Source organism: Monodelphis domestica, chromosome 3, assembly GCF_027887165.1.
Source record: "Monodelphis domestica isolate mMonDom1 chromosome 3, mMonDom1.pri, whole genome shotgun sequence".
NCBI lineage: Eukaryota > Metazoa > Chordata > Mammalia > Didelphimorphia > Didelphidae > Monodelphis > Monodelphis domestica.
Genome location: NC_077229.1, coordinates 258,128,937 through 258,146,691, shown reverse-complemented (window position 1 = coordinate 258,146,691; position 17,755 = coordinate 258,128,937). Strand labels below are relative to the sequence as shown.

Genomic DNA, 17,755 nt, shown 5'->3' with positions numbered 1-17,755 from the left:
AAGATATTATTTTTATTTATCAGTTAAAAAGCAAAGAACTCAAAACTTAAGTATTTTTTTCAACAATTCAGCCTTAAAAGAAACTCAACATCTGCAAAGGGTTTCTTTAAACAAACTTTATCCTAAAATATAGAACAGTCTTTTTTCTTGGCTAAAAAAGCATCTTTCCAAATGGATTTTGCTTCCTAACCCACACTTTGCCAGGTAGGGCCAATGGTGACATTTAAAGTCTGGTCACCAGAGATGTTGCCTTTTAAAATGTAAAATTTTAGTCATTTTGCCTTCCCTGTTCATACTAACCATAGCCCAGGGTCATATTGTATGGGCTTAGCTATAGAAAAAAAAAAAAAAGCAAACAAACCCCCTCAGGAAAACAGGGGAATTGAAGAGTGAAAAAAAAATGTTCAGTTAATTTTTATCTGTCCTGACTCCAGCTGGCTGGAGTCACCAAGCCCACCTGATTCTGTAAGAACTGAGTCTGCCAAATAAAAATCTCCCCAGAGCAAGTGAGAAAGCACCATAAAAAAGATTTGGGGAGAGGAATAGAAGGGTGCCAATCACAGGGAGACCAAAATGCTACACTTGCCTTCTTCCTCCCCTATTAGAACTTCCAGGAAGCAATTAAGGTGAAGTGAATGGGGGCTGCTGAAGAAAATAGGAGTTCATGGTAGTAACAGCTAGAACAACTGGAAAGTCTCCTCTCCCACACACCTCCAATGATCTGCACTTCTCAAGAAACTCAGCCTTGGTGAGGATGATCCTGCCTCTTGAGGTATGACTTGGGCATGTTAAGAACATCCTATCTGCAAGCCAATAATTGTGTTTTGCCCAGTGCCTAGAAGCACTTAGAGTCTCATATTCATTAAAGTAAAATAAAATGTGAATGTTAACTAGAAATGAAGAACCATTAACATTGGTTTTAATTTAAAAGTTCCCAGGAAAATAGGGAACCATTATTTATTGGTTTGAGGCATCTCAGATTAAACAATATCATTTGAATAGGAGCCAGAGCTTGCATGTTAAAAAAAAAAAAACCTGACATTTGAAGGGAAAATGATGTATGTTGTCTGGTGAACTGTAGTTTGATTCTATTTATTTATTTTTCCTGTGTGCTGACTCATGGGAGGATATCCAAGAAAGACTTCCCTTCCCTTCCCTTCCCTTCCCTTCCCTTCCCTTCCCTTCCCTTCCCTTCCTTCCCTTCCCTTCCCTTCCCTTCCCTTCCCTTCCCTTCCCTTCCCTTCCCTTCCCTTCCCTTCCCTTCCCTTCCCTTCCCTTCCCTTCCCTTCCCTTCCCTTCCTTCCCTTCCCTTCCCTTCCCTTCCCTTCCCTTCCCTTCCCTTCCCTTCCTTCCCTTCCCTTCCCTTCCCTTCCCTTCCCTTCCCTTCCCTTCCCTTCCCTTCCCTTCCCTTCCCTTCCCTTCCCTTCCCATCTTTTCATCTCTTCTTTTCTTTCTCTTTTTAGATTTGGGTCTATAAGACACTTTCAGGAGGCTATTTCCTTCAAAGAGGAGGCATTTGGGATATACTTCCTCTTGGGGGGGGGGCAATAATGCCTTGGTTATAGCCTCATAGTCTAAACAGCTATGCTTTTTTTAGGAGTGGTTAACTGAAACAAAGAATAGAGAACTCTTTTCTCTTCAATTATATGCTTTCCTGGGGGGCAACTGAGTAGGTCAGTGGATTGAGATCCAGGCCTAGAGATGGGAGATCCTAGGTTCAAATCTAGCCTCAGACACTTCCCACCTATGTGACCCTGGGAAAGTCACTTAACCCTCATTGTGTAGCACTTACCACTCTTCTGTCTTGGAACCACCATACAGTATTGATTCCAAGACAGAAGGTAAGGGTTAAAAAATTATATGCTTTCCCCAATAAAACTAAAATATATAAGCATATATGAACTAATATATTATATATATATATATAATATATAACTAATATATTAGCATAGAAATTATTAAGTATATCACTGAAGCAAAATTTCAATAAATATAAGTCTTGTTCTAATTCACTATTCTCTTCAATTCTATTCAACAAATACTTATTAAACACCTATTATGTTGAGGGTATTCTGGTTGGGCCTAAGGATACAGAAACAAAAATAAAGATCTCTGCCCTCAAAGGGCGCTGGACTAAAGATGAGAAAGTCTAGTGGGACGTAATAGGGGAGTATTTGGGTTGGCGGAAAGAATATAGCATCTATGCATTTGGAGAATTTTTCCATTTTTATCAATCATTGCTCAATTCTATGTTTCCTCAGGCCTGAGTTACAAAACAGTCTGCTTCCTTTTAACTGCCCTAGAGCTACAGAACTAAAGTATGCAATAGACTTGTAATTTTATTTTTAAGTTAAGCATAACAAGATTTTTTAACAGAACATGTAAAGTTATTTTCTTTACCACATTACAAGGGAGCATAATATAACCTACCATAATAATGCTTTCTGTTTATGTAGTAATGTACAGCTTCCAAAATACTTTATTTAACACTTTAAATCCATCACCTCACTACAATGTCTTTTTAAAATCTTTTGTTTCCTCATTTATTGCAACAGAATACTATTCCATCACATTTTTATACTACAATTTATTCATCCATTCCTTGGTTGATGCTCTGAGTTAATGGTCCCAATAGTTTTCAGGGGTTTTTTTTTTCATCTTCCAAAAGATACTATATATTTTTTTGTATATGAAGGAAATTTTCTTCTTTTTTATCTCTTTTGGGTGTAGGACTAGCAGTGACTTGGTTGTTTCAGAATCATTCTTGGTTTAGTAAATTTTTGTATGTAGATCCAGATTACTTTCAAGAATAATTTACCTACTCATAGGCCTACTAATAGTGCATTAAATGTTGCTGTTTTTCCATAGCCCTTCCAACATTTATAATTTTCCTTTTTTTGGTCATTTTTGGGAACAGGTAAACTATCAGAAATTCTTTAGTTTGCTTTTTTCTAATTAGTAGTGATTTGGAACATTTTTTTTCATATGTCCAGAAATAGACTCTGTTTCTTCTTTTGAAAATTATCTATTCATATCTTTAAACCACTTATTATTTGGGCTATTATACATCTCAGAAATGTCTTTTATCATATGATACTCTTTGTTCTTTGTTTGGTTATGAACATTTTTCCTGCCCAAATATATGATAATTATAATATTCCTCTAATTTGTTTATGATATGACCTTTTAAAACATGTACCCACTTGGAGCTTATTTTTATTTAAAATGTGAGGTAGTTGTGTAAATCTAATTTATTCTATATTAGTGTCCAATTTTCTCAGCAGTTTTTGTCAAATAGTCCTTATTCCAGTAGCTAGATTTTTTTTTTAACCAAACAATAGGGTATTATATATATTTGCTTCTGTATATAATGTAGCTCATCTATTCCAATGACTGATTCCTTTTTTTTTTTTAAGCACAATTTTTTTAGTACCAGATTGTTTTATTAGTTACTACCTGGGAATATAATTTGGGTTTTGGCATTGTTAGGCCTCATTTTGAGTCATTTCTTTTCATTATTTCTCTTAGAGTTTCATTTTTTCCTTAATATGAGTTCCATCATTACTTTTTATAGTTCCCTAAAGCAATCCTTTGGTAGTTTGATTGGCAAAGTGTAGAATATATGTTAATCTAGATAATAATGACATTTAAATTATATTATATCTTTCTTCCCATAAGCAATTAACATTTTCCCAATTATTTAGATCTATATTTCTTTAAAAACATTTTTTGTTATGTTTTTATAGTTCTTGTGTGTATCTTGGAAGGTAGATCTTCAAATATTTTATATATTCTGTATAATATACATTCTGTAGTAGTTTTAAATAGAATTTAAAGTTTGCAGAAGCTATTAGTTTAGTTAATTTTTAGTTGACTGTAGGGTTCTTTAAGTCTTCTATCACATTATCTGAAAAAAGTGTTAATTTTGTTTCACCTTTATCTATGGCCTCAATTTCTTTTTCTTATTGCTATAGCCAGTATTTCTAGTACCATCTAAAATAGAGGGAATGGCAATGGGCATACTTATTTCACCTTTAAAGTTTTTGGAAAAGGTTTTAGCTTACTTTTGTTATAAAATGGTAACTTTTAGGGGTAGCTGGATAGCTCAGTGGATGGAGAGCCAGGCCTAGAGACAGAAGGTCCTAGGTTCAAATTTGACCTCAGACACTTCCTAGCTGTGTGACCCTGGGCAAGTCACTTAACGCCCATTGCCTAGCCCTTGCCACTCTTCTGCCTTGGAACTAAGGAGTAGTATTGATTCTCAGGTAGTAAGGATTTTTTAAAAAATGGTAATTTTTGGTTTTAGAAATACATAATTTATCATTTAAAGGAAAATTTCATTTACTCCCATGTTTTCTACTGTTTTTTTAAAAACAGAAATGGATATTAAATTTTGTTAAAAAGACTTTTCTGTATCTATTGATATACTAATGTGATTTTTGTTTATTTTGTTATTGATATGGTTAAGTTTATAGTTTTCCTAATATTAAACCAACCCCATATCACCTGTATAAATCCATCCTGGTTGTTGTATGTAATCTTTGTCATATGTTTTTTGAGCTTCTTTGCTAACCTTTTAATTAAAAAATTTTGCATCTATGTTCATTAGGGATAGTACTCTATCATTTTCTTTTTTTTTGTTATGTAATACTTGTTAGAATTAATGTTCTTTGAATGTTTGATAGAATTCACTCATGAATATACCTGGTCCTGAAGATTTTTTTCTGTTTGGAAGTTCATTTATTTACTTATTTTTTAATTTCTTCCTTTGAAACAAAGTTGTTCAAATTTTCTATTTCTTGTTTTGTTATTTTTGTTATTATATATTTGTGTAAATATTCATTTAATTTATTTAACTGGTTTTGTTGGCATATAATTGAACAAAATAATTTTAATAATATCCTTTATTTCTTTATTTGTTGTACATTCTATTTTTTCATTTTTGATTCTGGTGATTTGAATTTTTTCTTTCTTCTTTTTAATCACATTAATTCATGGTTTATCTACAAAACTGGCTTTTTAAATTACTCATTTTATTTAATCAATGGGTTTTTTCATTTTTTCTGATTTACTCTTAATTTTCAGAATTTTATCTTGGAGTTTTGCACTGGAATTTTCTAATCTGTTAGTTTTCTAGTATTTTTAATGGAATTCCAAATTCACTAAACTGATCTTTAATTTTATTAATAAACGAATTTAGAGATATAAATTTTCCTCTAAGTACTACTATGGCCAAATCCCCCAAATTTTGGAATGCTGTTTTATTGTTATTTATCATTATCTGTAATGAAATGATCGCTTTGATGATTCATCCTTTGATTCAATAGATATTTAGAATTTAGGATTAAATTCTTTGGTTTCCAATTAGTTTCTAAGGCTTTTCAGTGGCCCTTTAATATAATTTTTATCACAAAGGATATGAGTAATATTTCTGCTTTTCTATATTTATGAGGTTTTTATGTTCTAAGACATAATCAATCTTTGTAAAGGTGCCATATAGAATACCTGAGAAAACTCTGCCTGGAGGATCCATCACACATCCCCACAAGAGTCCATATGGAGACCTCAGGCAGAGAATGTTATCTGTGATAGAAGTATGGGGCTCTCAAAGGCTAATCCTCCCATTAAATGAATATATACAGATTTATTGGCACCACTCATGGAGATGGCTTGCCTAAGGAATTTAACCTAGAAGAGGAGGAGTGATATTAGATGAGAGGAATACAAGCAATACAAGGATGAGATAGAAAAAGAGGCAGGAGAGTGAAATGAGCAGTCTTTGAGATTAGCGACTCTCAAATGAGACAGTTGACTCTTTAGAGGCCTTGCTGGGAGTCTGCTGATGGGAAGAGAATCACTATTTTGATCATTGGCTGACAGAAAGATTTGGTCAGCTGGGACAGCAATTCAATGCTGATTAGAGGAGAGCTGAATTCTGCTGCTAAGTACAGAGCTGTTTGATTTTATTATTCTTTAGTGGCATACATGGCTTGAAAATCTCTCAGGGTTCCTTGGAGTAAAATCACTCTAGGTTACCTTATTCTGCTCTCAGAGAGAGAACGAGAGAGAGAGAGAGAGAGAGAGAGAGAGAGAGAGAGAGAGAGAGAGAGAGAGAGAGAGAGAGACGGGGAGAGAGAGAGAGAGAGAGAGAAAGAGAGAGAGAGAGAGAGAGACGGGGAAGAGAGAGAGAGAGAAAGAGAGAGAGAGAGAGAGAGAGACGGGGAGAGAGAGAGAAAGAGAGAGAGAGAGAGAGAGAGAGAGAGAGAGAGAGAGAGAGAGAGAGAGACGGGGGAGAGAGAGAGAGAGAGAGAGAGAGAGAGAGAGAGAGAGAGAGAGAGAGAGAGAGACGGGGAGAGAGAGAGAGAGACGGGGAGAGAGAGAGACAGAGACAGAGACAGAGACAGAGAGAGAGATAGAGAGACAGAGAGACAGAGACAGAGAGACAGAGACAGAGACAGAGAGACAGAAACAGAGACAGAGAGACAGAGAGAGACTCAAAATCTCTGACCATCTTGCTAGCATGTAATTTACCATTCATTAAAGAAACATTGTTAATTTAGGAGAATAAGATTCCTTTGCTTCTTGCCACTAACTACAAAAGAACTTGTGCTGTTCAACACAGAGAGATAATCTAACTAGGAAGGCAATAAAAAGGGGTTTAAAAAAGATCCCTTGATGGTAAATTCTATTTTAGGTCTAAGATGAGAGAGAGGAAGAGACAGAAAGACAGACAGTCATACACAGAGATAGAGAAAAAGAGATGGGAAGACAAGAGTGTGTGTGTGTGAGAGAGATGCTATGTGTGCAGTCAGAAAATTTTTAGCTCACATATGGGAAAATCATATAAAGACTTCAAGGAAAGGGCACTCCAAGTTAACAAATTTCAAATTACTTCCCAGAGCATTTTAACTCCCTATTCAGGGCACAAATTTACAGTTGATGTCTCAGAAGTCTGCTGGAAATATGAATGAGAAAACAGGACTCAGCGACACATAGGAACTAAGGGAGCATAAAGCGATATTGTTCTATTACAAACCCCTGTCCCCTTCTTTCTTCTCCCCTCTTTTCCCTTTTTCCTCCTTTTCTTCCCCTTTTTCTTTCCTGTCTTTTTCCCTTTTTCCCCTTTCTCCCTCTCTTCCTCTCTTTTCTCTCTCCTCGTCACTCTCCTCTGTCTCTTTCTCCTTGCCCCACTCTGTTTATCTCTCTTTTTTTTCTTTTAAAGAATATCATTTCTCAGTTTGAGGGAGGAAATAACTATCAAGGAGAAAGCAAATTATTTGTAAATAGGATAACATTGCATAATACATAAATCTGTATACCCCTAATCTAAAAGAGGATATCACTTTCATTTTTGTTTTATTAAAGAAATTCACAGACTTCTTAGATACAATAGCTTTAATTCTAATCTCTTTGAACAAAATTTTAAAAATTATTTTCTTTTTTTAATTTAATTTTTTCAAATAATAAAAATATATTTTATCACCCTCCCCACTGCGGAAGAGGGAAGAAAAGCAAAACACTTGTAATAAATATGCATTATTAAGGCTTACAATTTTTTAAAATGGCTATTTTTAAATCAAACATTCCATACCTTTAGTGCTCCTTGTGGCAGGGACCATTTGCACTGACTAGCTGAATGAATGATCTTGGACACAGGGATAGAGAGACAGTCTTGGAGCCAAGAAGATCCTGATCGAGTTCTGCATCTAACACACCGTTATGTTATCATGAAAAGTTAGTTGATCTCTCAATCAAAAAGCACCTATTAAACACCTACTATATGTTCTGTTCCATGCATACAAAGGTGGGAGTGAAACAACACCTGACTTCTAGGAGTTTATATTCTTTTTTTTTCATTTCCAAACATTATTCATTGGAAACAAAAATCATTTTCTTCCCCCCCCCCCATAGCCAACGCATGATTCCACTGGTATCACATGTGTTCTTGTTTCGAACCCATTGCCATATTGTTGGTATTTGCATTAGAGTGTTCGTTTAGAGTCTCTCCTCAGTCATGTCCCCTCCACCCCTGTAGTCAAGCAATTGCTTTTCCTCAGTGTTTTTACTCCCACAGTTTATCCTCTGCTTGAGGATAGGTTTTTTTTTTTCTTTCTCATAGATCCCTGCAGATTGTTCAGGGACATTACACTGCCACTAATGGAGAAGTCCATTACCTTCGATTATACCACAGTGTGTCAGTCTCTGTGTACAACGTTCTCCTGGTTCTGCTCCTCTCGCTCTGCATCACTTCCTGGAGGTTGTTCCAGTCTCCATGGAACTCCTCCACTTTATTATTCCTTTGAGCACAATAGTATTCCATCACCAACATATAAGTTTATATTCTTTGAAGGAAAATATAAGGTAATTTTTTCATAGGTAAATGAGGGAGAAAAACATTATTGAATGTCTCTGGAGTGAGTAGTAGGTTACATGCTAACAGAATCCTTATTGTTCTTACTTCCTTTACTTTCCTCCTCACAATGCTCAGGGACCTTATTCCACTCCCCTCTTCTCCTTTCCAGTCCCAGTTTATAAATTGTCATCTCCTATAATAATGTAGGTTCCTTGAGGATTAAAAAAAAAAAAACTCTTACTTTCTGTCTTAGAATTGATACTAAGAATCACTTCCAGGATAGAAGGATTGGTATAGACTAGGCATATCTTATTTAAATGACTTGCCCAGGATCACACTTAGGAAGTAGCCAAGGTCAGATTTGAACCCAGGTCCTCCCTTCTCTAGGACTGGCACTTTATCAACTGTGCTACCTAGATGTCCCACCTTGAGGATGCTTTCAAAGAACATTAGAGATTCTAAGAGGTAGAGATGAGAAATGAGTGAATTTTGGTCATGGTAGACAGCCAGTAAGTGGAGCCTTTTGTAGATGGGACATGCAGTACTCTGTTTGGGGAATAGTAAGAAGGCAAATTTAGCTAGACAGAGAGAATGGAGGAAATATTGTGTGATAAAGTAGGAAAGATAGGTTGAGGTCAACCTGTGAAAGACTTTAAAAGCCAAATAGAGAAGTTTATATTTGTTTCTAAAGATCTTGATTGGGTCTTGATTGGGACTCTCTCCAGCACACTCACTACCTGCATGCTGCTCATTTGGGCCCTGCCCCAACACCATCTTCACATCCTTTTATCTTATTTATATAGAGATCTTATCCCTTCATATTTGTGATATTTTAAGTAAATATTAAATGAGCTTCTTAAACACAATATGTCTAAAATACAACTTTAAACTCTTTATCTCCTCACTCTTTCAGGAAAGGGAAATCAGAATATAAAATACACATACATACCCTCAAATGGGACTAACCTTGGCCAATAACGTTTGCTAGGGTACAACTTTCTCTACTCACTGTCCCCCATTCAATGCCTTTTTCCTATTGTAAAATTTTGGAGGATCTCAGGGAGTGGGAATCAAAAGGCATGAATTAGAGCAGGCTCTGACAAAGAAGGGTTCATTGATGTAAAATTTGAAAGGAACTGTTGCGTAGTGTATAGAGAACTGGCTATAGATTCAGGAAGACCTAAATTCAAGACTCGTTCAATGCTTAATACAGCACCTGGTCCATAACACATCTTAAAAGCTGATTTATTGATCTCCTTTAGGGCACTTGTCTTCTAAGTGTCTCAGAAACTCTCAAAAGCTGAAAGTTGCAGAGCTGCATAGGAAGAAGGACTTTCTTTGCTGCATATTCCTAATCCCTACTCACTTCCTTGTTCTCAAAAACATTTGGGGGAGTGTTGGGGATTTTTTTTAGAGAGGCAAATGCAATTACTTCATCATTTCTTGTCCTCTTATATACTGTTGGGAAAGGGGATAGTATAGCAAAGGAGGGGGAGGGAAAGTTAATAGACAGTTTGGTAGGAGATCCAGTCTAATTATGTGAGCTTAAGATATTATGCCCAATTGAAAAAAATAGATAAAATCAGTAACTATTTTTATAGTACACTCTTTTCTTCCTCAGTAATAATAGACCACATTTAAATTCAAGCCTCACTATCTCTTAGGTGGAAGGAAGAGGACATGGCACTGAAGGAAACAGATAAGGGAGAGTGGATTGCCTGTAGATGAAGAAGTCCATTCCACAAAAGCCCAATTTTTAAGGCATTGAAGGATTGATTCTCAATAAATTTGGAAGATTGAGAAATTCCAAATTATTGGTCAAATAGAGACTTTACTATAAAAAAGATCAAGAAAGCATAATTACCGACTAACAGGTAAATGTAATCCTGCTTCTAACCACAGTTTTAGTCTCATAATTGGCTCTCAAATGAAGAGAACACAAGATCCTACTGTGCTGATTGTTTGCTGACTTAAAAAAGCATTTGATTAACTAAAAGAAAATGTTGCCTAAAGAACTGCAAATTGAAGGGATGTCCATCAATTGGGGTATGGTTAAAGAATTTATATATGATTGTATTGTGTAGTGCATTGTGCTGTAAGAAATGATAAACAAAATAATTTCAGAAAAACCTGGAAAGACTTGCATGCTCTGATGTAAAGTGAAATGAATAGGACCAGGAGGAGAACATTGTACAAAGGAATAGTTATCTTGTACAATGAACCACTGTGAATGACTTAGTTATCCTCAGCAATACAATGATCCCAGACAATCCCAAAGGACTCATAATGAAAAACTTCATCCATCTTTAGAGGAAAAAGAAACCCAATGGAATCTGATTGCAGACTGAAACATACTATATTTCACTTTTTTTCTTCATTTTTTGGGTTCAAGATCTCTTCCACAAAATGATTAATATGGAAAATGTTTTATATTTTACATTACATTGCATGATTATACTTTAAAATCTATATATTATTGCTTACTGTTTTAGAGAGAGTAAAGGAAGGAGGAAAGGAGAGAATTTGGAACTCAAAATAAAAAAAAATACCCAAATGTTAACAATTGTTTTTGCATGTCATTGAGGAAAATGAATTATTATTAAAATATAAAAAAAAGTAAATGGCAAGAAGAAAAAAAAGGGAAAAAATACTGCCCAGAGGGCTATACTCCAAAAAGGTGTCTCCTATGTTTGTCAAAATCCTGAAACACTTTTTAAAAGCTATAACAACAGAGATAATGTTATTCAATGTTCATTTGATTATCAGGGTCAAGTGAAGGAGAAAAGAGGAAGCTGTAGAGGTCTGACATTGTCATGGAGTTTATGTAGCATGGGGTAGTTCATTTGGAAAAGGGATTCCTTTTGGATGAAGAATTTTCCAGATGCTTCTGTTTATAGGAAACATTGTCCTGATTGCACCAAGCTCTGGAACACAGCAAAACCTCCAAAATGAGGCCCATAATTGAATCAGATTAATGCTGACCTGTGGTGTTAGTGGGAAAGCACCAACTAATAATAATAATAGTAATAAAGATAAAATATAAGAGTAATTATGATGATGATAAAGATGAAAAGTATTTGGCCTACATATCCACAGAGAAAAGACCAAGAGTAGAAAAAGTAGTTATTGCCCAGATCTTGATATATGGTTTTATGGGTGGCCCATAGAGCTCATTTATCAGCATATATGTCTGGGTCAGTCATTGCACATGGTCAACGAACTGGGCAGAGAACTGAATAGGAAGAATTGAGCAGGCTGAATAGCCTTTTGGAAATCGTATAGTACTTTGAATGACTTCAATATTCTCCATAAAACAAATACGTCTCTTTTTAATAGCAGAAATTTTCTAGGGTGGCTGTATGGCCACAAAGGATGAAATATTAAAGCCATCAAAGACCATTGTGATTGTGTGTGTGTGTGTGTGTGTGTATGTAGGGATATGTGGATAGAACGTGATGCAATGATATTTCTTTCTCTGTTCAGGTAAGCAGGTAGAGGCCAGGAAGGAATGGCATCTTTCTCCATCTCGTGCAATCAGGAGGAAACTAGGCAAAGAGACCTGCAGGTGATGGAATGTTTTCTTTCTGACTTCCATGGCAGGAAGTAGAAGAGGATAGTCTACGAGATATATGAGTCTTAGAAGCAGTTGTATTGCACTGACTTGAGTACTAATCCAATCTCCAGAGTCCAATTTGTCAGATTTTAAGGGCTTTTTCCAGGTCTTTGTATTTATTATAACAGTTTCAGGAAGTCTCACCACAGAAGAGTCCATTTTACATCCTCTATTCAACCAGTCTGGACCCCAGCTTTCTCCTCCTTGTTTACTCCCTCCCCACCAATGGCAGAGATAATAGGTTGGGCTTTGAGGAGTTATCCTAAATATATTAATAATAAAAATAAATAATAATCTATACAAGGAGTATTAACCACTCATTGCATTCATTAGGTTAGATGATCCTGTCAACTAGTATCTCCTTAATTTCTTTCAGCTGTAGAAGTCTTTTTTTAATATCAAAACCTTTTTTCTCTCCCAAATATATGCAATAACAATATTCAACATACATATTCTGGAACTTTGAGAATCAAATTGTTTCCCTCCCCAAGATGGCAAGCAACTTGATCTGGGCTATACATCTATGATCATGCAAAACATATTTCCATTTTGGTCATGTTGTGAGAGAATACTCCCATAAAAACAAAATTCCCAGGGACAGCAGGGTAGCTCAGTAGATTGAGAGCCAGGCCTAGAGATGGGAGGTCCTAGGTTCAAATCTGCCCTCAGACACTTCCCAGCTGTGTGATCCTGGGAAAGTCACTTAACTCCCATTGCCTAGCCCTTATCACTCTTCTGCCTTGGAACCAATACACAGTATTGATTCTAAAATGGAAGGTAAGGGTTTAAAAAAATTCCCAAAGTAAAACACATAAATAAAGTGAAAAATAATATGTTTCAATCTGCATTAAAACTCCTTCACTTCTTCCTCTGGTAGTGGATAGCATTTTTCATTTGAAATTATCTTGGATCTTTGTATTGCTATGACTTTCATAGTCAATCATTGTACATTATTCCTGTTACTATGCACAAATGTTCTCCTGGTTCTGCTCACGCAACTCTGTTCACATAAGTCTTTCCAGGTTTTTCTGAAATCCTTTTGCTCATCATTTCTCATAGCACAATAGTATTCCATCACAATCATATACCACAATTTGTTCAGCCATTCCCAAATTGATGGACATGCCGCCAATTTGGAATTCTTTGCCATCCTTAAAAGAGTTATATAAATATTTTTGTGCAAATTGGTCCTTTTCCATTTTTGAAGACGCTCTGCTCCTGCTGATGGCATGCATGCTCCATTAACCTCCACAGCAACTGTAGAGACTGTGTGAAAGGAGCCAATAAGTCAGGCCAACAACCAGACAACCCTTTGTCCTGCTTTCATTCTTTGTCCTGTATCATCGCCTGGATTCCGCATCGGGTTGCCCCAAACCCTTGGACTGTGGCACTCTCCCATTGATGGCCATCACCAAATCAATGCTCATGGCAGACACCCAGACTCTCCTCTCTGGGAGAGATCAATGTCCAGGCTCATTTTAAACACATTTACACTAATAATGTTTCCCCCCTATTTTTTTGGTTTGCAGTGTTTATAATGACAAAACCAATGCTGGGCAGAAGCCAATCATTATTTGAACCAAAGCTACTCATTATTAACGGCCCACAAAGTTCTGGGCAAGGCAAAAGAATCATGAGATGGAGTCATCTGAAAGGGTTCATTAATATTTCACTGTCATATTACATCAGTCTGGGTGCCAGGATGCAGCATAATTCATAATTTAATATCAATAGCACACTGCTGTTAGAGATTTAAGGAGCCCATGGCAAGAGGGGTCAGTGCATGTGCTGGCAGCCTCAGAGGTCAGGCTCAGGGCTGCTCCCCAAGAGGCAGAGCTGCAGGGGGGTAGCCTGTCTAAAATGTCATGGAGACCCAGCACAATGGAACTAACTTAGTGGAAAGAAAAGCCTTAATTTCCTGTGGCTGGCTCTGAGTGTGTGTGTGTGTGTGTGTGTGTGTGTGTGTGTGTGTGTGTGTGTGTGTGTGTGTGTCTATTCTTGGGGATATATAAGATTCATAGCAGTTTGGAAAGTGCTTTTGCCATGGGAGAAAAGTATAGAATTTGAAGGTTCCAAGAAAGGAGCAAGCTGTGACTGAGATCTCACCAAGAATACATGAGGCCTGGAATACTGAGTTGTGAAAAATTAATAACAGATGAAAATGAGTTTTATTTTTATTTTTGCTCAGCTCAAGACCTCTGTGTCTATGTATCTGGAAATCTATGAATTTTGGGATTTGGAAGACTTTTTTTTTTAACTTGGTAAAACTTGTTTAAGCTTATTAAGTTGTTGTTTTTTTTCACTTAGTTAAAGCCTATGTCCTATAGCTTAGACTGGACAAAGACTATGAAACTCTGCCTGCCCCATTGCCACAGCTGGTTTAGACAGTAGACAGGACTGGCCATAGGCCAAATACTATTCACCCAGACACTCCTTTCACCAGCTTTACCTCCCATTTCTCCTTTATGGGTCTTCCTTTTTCTTCTTTAGTGTAATCACTTCCTAAAATTTATTTTCAGAAAAAGTACTTTGACATTCATTTTTCAGAGTAAATTACTTCTGGGAAAATTTTTAACTTTGGATTTTAATTTTCATCTTTAATACACAGCCTTAATTTTTTCAACTGAGAAATGGGAATAAATATGCACCTGCCTCCCAAGAGAGTCATGAAGATCAAATGAAATAACATATGTAATAGACTTGGTAAACTTGAAAGTATTATATAAATGCTAATTAAGATTTAATGTGGAGTAAAATGCTTTCTCCTATATTTGAATTTAATACATGAACCAATTTAATCAAACAAGTTTTAAATACCTTTTCTGTACATTTAACTGTGGTATACATGTACGCACTGGAAAAGATGCAAGGTTTAGTCACTTCCTTTGTGTAGCTTACACATTTTTTTTCCAGTGGAATGTACATACAGTCACATAGGTATTAGCTGTTCCTTTAAGACTCAGGCCTAGTCTATTTCCCAACCAAATGATATAGATCTGTTTGTTACAGTACATCTTATATGACATCACTGCAGACTTTGCCTCTTAGAGTTTTTTGGAGCCTGCCTTTTTCAAGATTCTAGTTTTTATGAGGAGGGATAATAATAGATAATAATAAAGATAGGAAATTGGAAATAGACACGAAATAGGTAGGAAAATAGACATGCAAATTTTAGCAACAACAAACATCTCATTTAAATTGAATTCCACTCTCAATATGCACACAGAAATTCGGTTAAGACTTGCTAGTCCTGTTTGCCCTTCATACTCCAGTATTTAAGGAATGTAATACATCATGCATAGTACACTACTTTCAGGAAGTATAGACTGTTGTAGATAAAGAACCAACCACTACCCAACCTGCCTTGAGGAGAGCCTATAGCACTTTGGATTTAACTATTATGTTGAGCATATTACTGTTGCCTTTAGTTTTGGGAAGTGATCATTTGGAACTCCCTGATGATATTTGTTATCCTAAGTTTGAGCATGGTGTATGCTATCCTGGTTTATTTTGCAGGTCCTGAGGAATATTTACTATTCTATTTGAACTCTAATATTGTTGGAAATTCTATGGACCTTAGAAATACTTTACAAATACCTTGGAATGGGTACATGGTGACCCCTGAGACACTACAGGAATAGAATCAACTGGCCCTGTACTTACTGATAAATATGGCTCCTTATGCACCACCTACTCAGCAACTGTTTAACATTGATCATCTAATGGTTCTGTAGCTACAATAATCACCTCTCTGTACAGGCGTTGTACATGTAATGGATTTAAGAAAAGGATGTACCATGGTGTGGAGCTTGTTATTTGTTCTAAAGAAGAAGTATCATAGCTATCAGGAGAGTGTCTGTACTGGCTAGAACTTGTACAGATGATCAAGGACACTCTTTACTTCTTTGATTGTCTCTTTCATTGTCATCATTGTCATTTCTTAAAATGTGTTGCTGCTGGAACCCAGCTTAATGCTGGCACCTTAGAACATCACAGAGGATTTTTTTCCTCTCCCTTCTATGCAATGTTGTTTTCCTTCTTTCATTGGAACTTTGCAACAACCCTTTTGTGCTTTTGTCACTATGGCAATATTGTTTGATTTGTGATGTTGTCTGTCACTTACTGTCTCATGGCCCTTTGGCTCTCAGAATATATACATATATCATTTAATGTTTATTATTACTTTTATGAATATTAACAGGCTATCTTCCCACAAGAGCATCTTCACTACCTACTGATGCCCTTGCTCTTGTGATTGATTTTGTAAACTACAAACTTAAACAGAAAGGTTATGATAGACTATTGGGTCCAGAAGAGAACTTCTTTGCAGGTGTACTCTCACTAGATCCTCTACATTTGACCATGCACTCTGCTGGAGATCAATATGAATTCTTCTGTAACAACATGACTCAAAGAAGTATTTTAATCACGCCACAGATGAGATTTTTGAACAAGGGATGACCTGGGGTTGTATAGTGGGATTTTTCTATTTCGGTGCTGCATTTATTCCCTGCTGTATTGGTTCTACAACAAGTTTACAGATTCAGCTAGTTAAGAACTGGATGGTGACTTACATAGAGACTAAGTTGATGAACTGAATCCACAAAAATTGTGAATGGGGCAAATTTATCAACTTGAAATAAGGATGACGTCCTGAAAGAATTAAATGCTGCAAGATCATGTTGACTGTGGGACTATGTACTGTTATTGAAAATTAATAATGTATAATCAATCTCCTACAAATTAACATAAGTGTGCCTGTTGACATTATCATGTTAAATGTGGTGTTGTTTTTAGATTGTAAATGATCCAGCAGAAAATGGGTAGCAGTTTTCTTTGGATCAGAGGAGGGATAATGTTGGGAAAATAGACCCCTACCCCCTTATACTTGATTGGATTTTAGTGATAGTGATAGGTTTAAGATAATCAGTACTGTGATTTTAAAGTGATTAGTATAAATTCCATTATAATCTTAATACAATCTGTAGAATTCATGATTTTTACAAGGATTTCTAACTAAAGCATAAGAACTGTTTCTAAAGGCATGTCTAACCCCTCCCTAAGTTTGTAGTTCCCTTTCTCATAAGATGCTGACTATTTGACTCTCATATACCAATATGGCACAAACATCATGCACCCTTCCCTGTTTGGAAATAGCCATCCTTCCCCCCAGATCAGAGGAGAGAGAGGTAATGGCATTTGACTTGACTAAGTCATCAGTATAAAGACTAATATGGGCTTTCCTAAATGAACTAACTAATCACCTTTGTAATTGGGTAATTGTTTCTAAAATAAGGTCTATATGATGTTATGTCTTGTGATATGTCATTTTGTTATAAAACCAGGTCTCAGCCTCTGGACGTGGTCTCTTACTGGGGTCCGAAAATGTAATACATGCAAGAAAATGTTTTTATTGGAGGACTTGGCCCTCATCCAATCAAATCTAACTTTCTACCTTGACTTGGAGAAATTTGGCTTTTTGACTTTATTTACCTAAATTGTCTATACGGAGTCTGTGGGTTTCTATTACACAACAGTTGGAAACTTTGGTGGGACTAGAGTAACAGTCTTGTCACCTCCAAGGTGTCTTTCCTTCATACAGAAAAATATTGATCTCAAAAGGGTACCCATAGGATTTATTCTTCCTGTTTCTTTTTCTGTATGAGAGAGAGGCTGAGTTTTGGTGGGCAGATGATGGCTCCTCTAGTCCAAGAATCCTGTCATCCAAGTTAGTATATATGAGGTAGGATCTGAACACTTTTCTTATTGACCCCAAGTTTAATATTCTA

The 17,755-nt window shown here is 36.1% G+C and overlaps 1 long non-coding RNA gene across 3 annotated transcripts in view; it reads left to right on the top strand.

The window, feature by feature from the left end:
- LOC103093239 (uncharacterized) overlaps positions 1-17,755 on the top strand; it is a 68,134-nt gene that overhangs the window by 7,910 nt on the left and 42,469 nt on the right. The window contains exons 3-4 of one of the 3 annotated variants that reach the window (XR_008917666.1): positions 10,018-10,227; positions 11,837-12,202. The exons of 1 other annotated variant lie outside the window; for it this stretch is intronic. This is a non-coding gene — a long non-coding RNA (uncharacterized LOC103093239). Of the gene's footprint in view, positions 1-10,017; positions 12,203-17,755 lie in introns of those variants that run through there. One more of the 3 variants, XR_008917664.1, reaches the window with a different exon arrangement.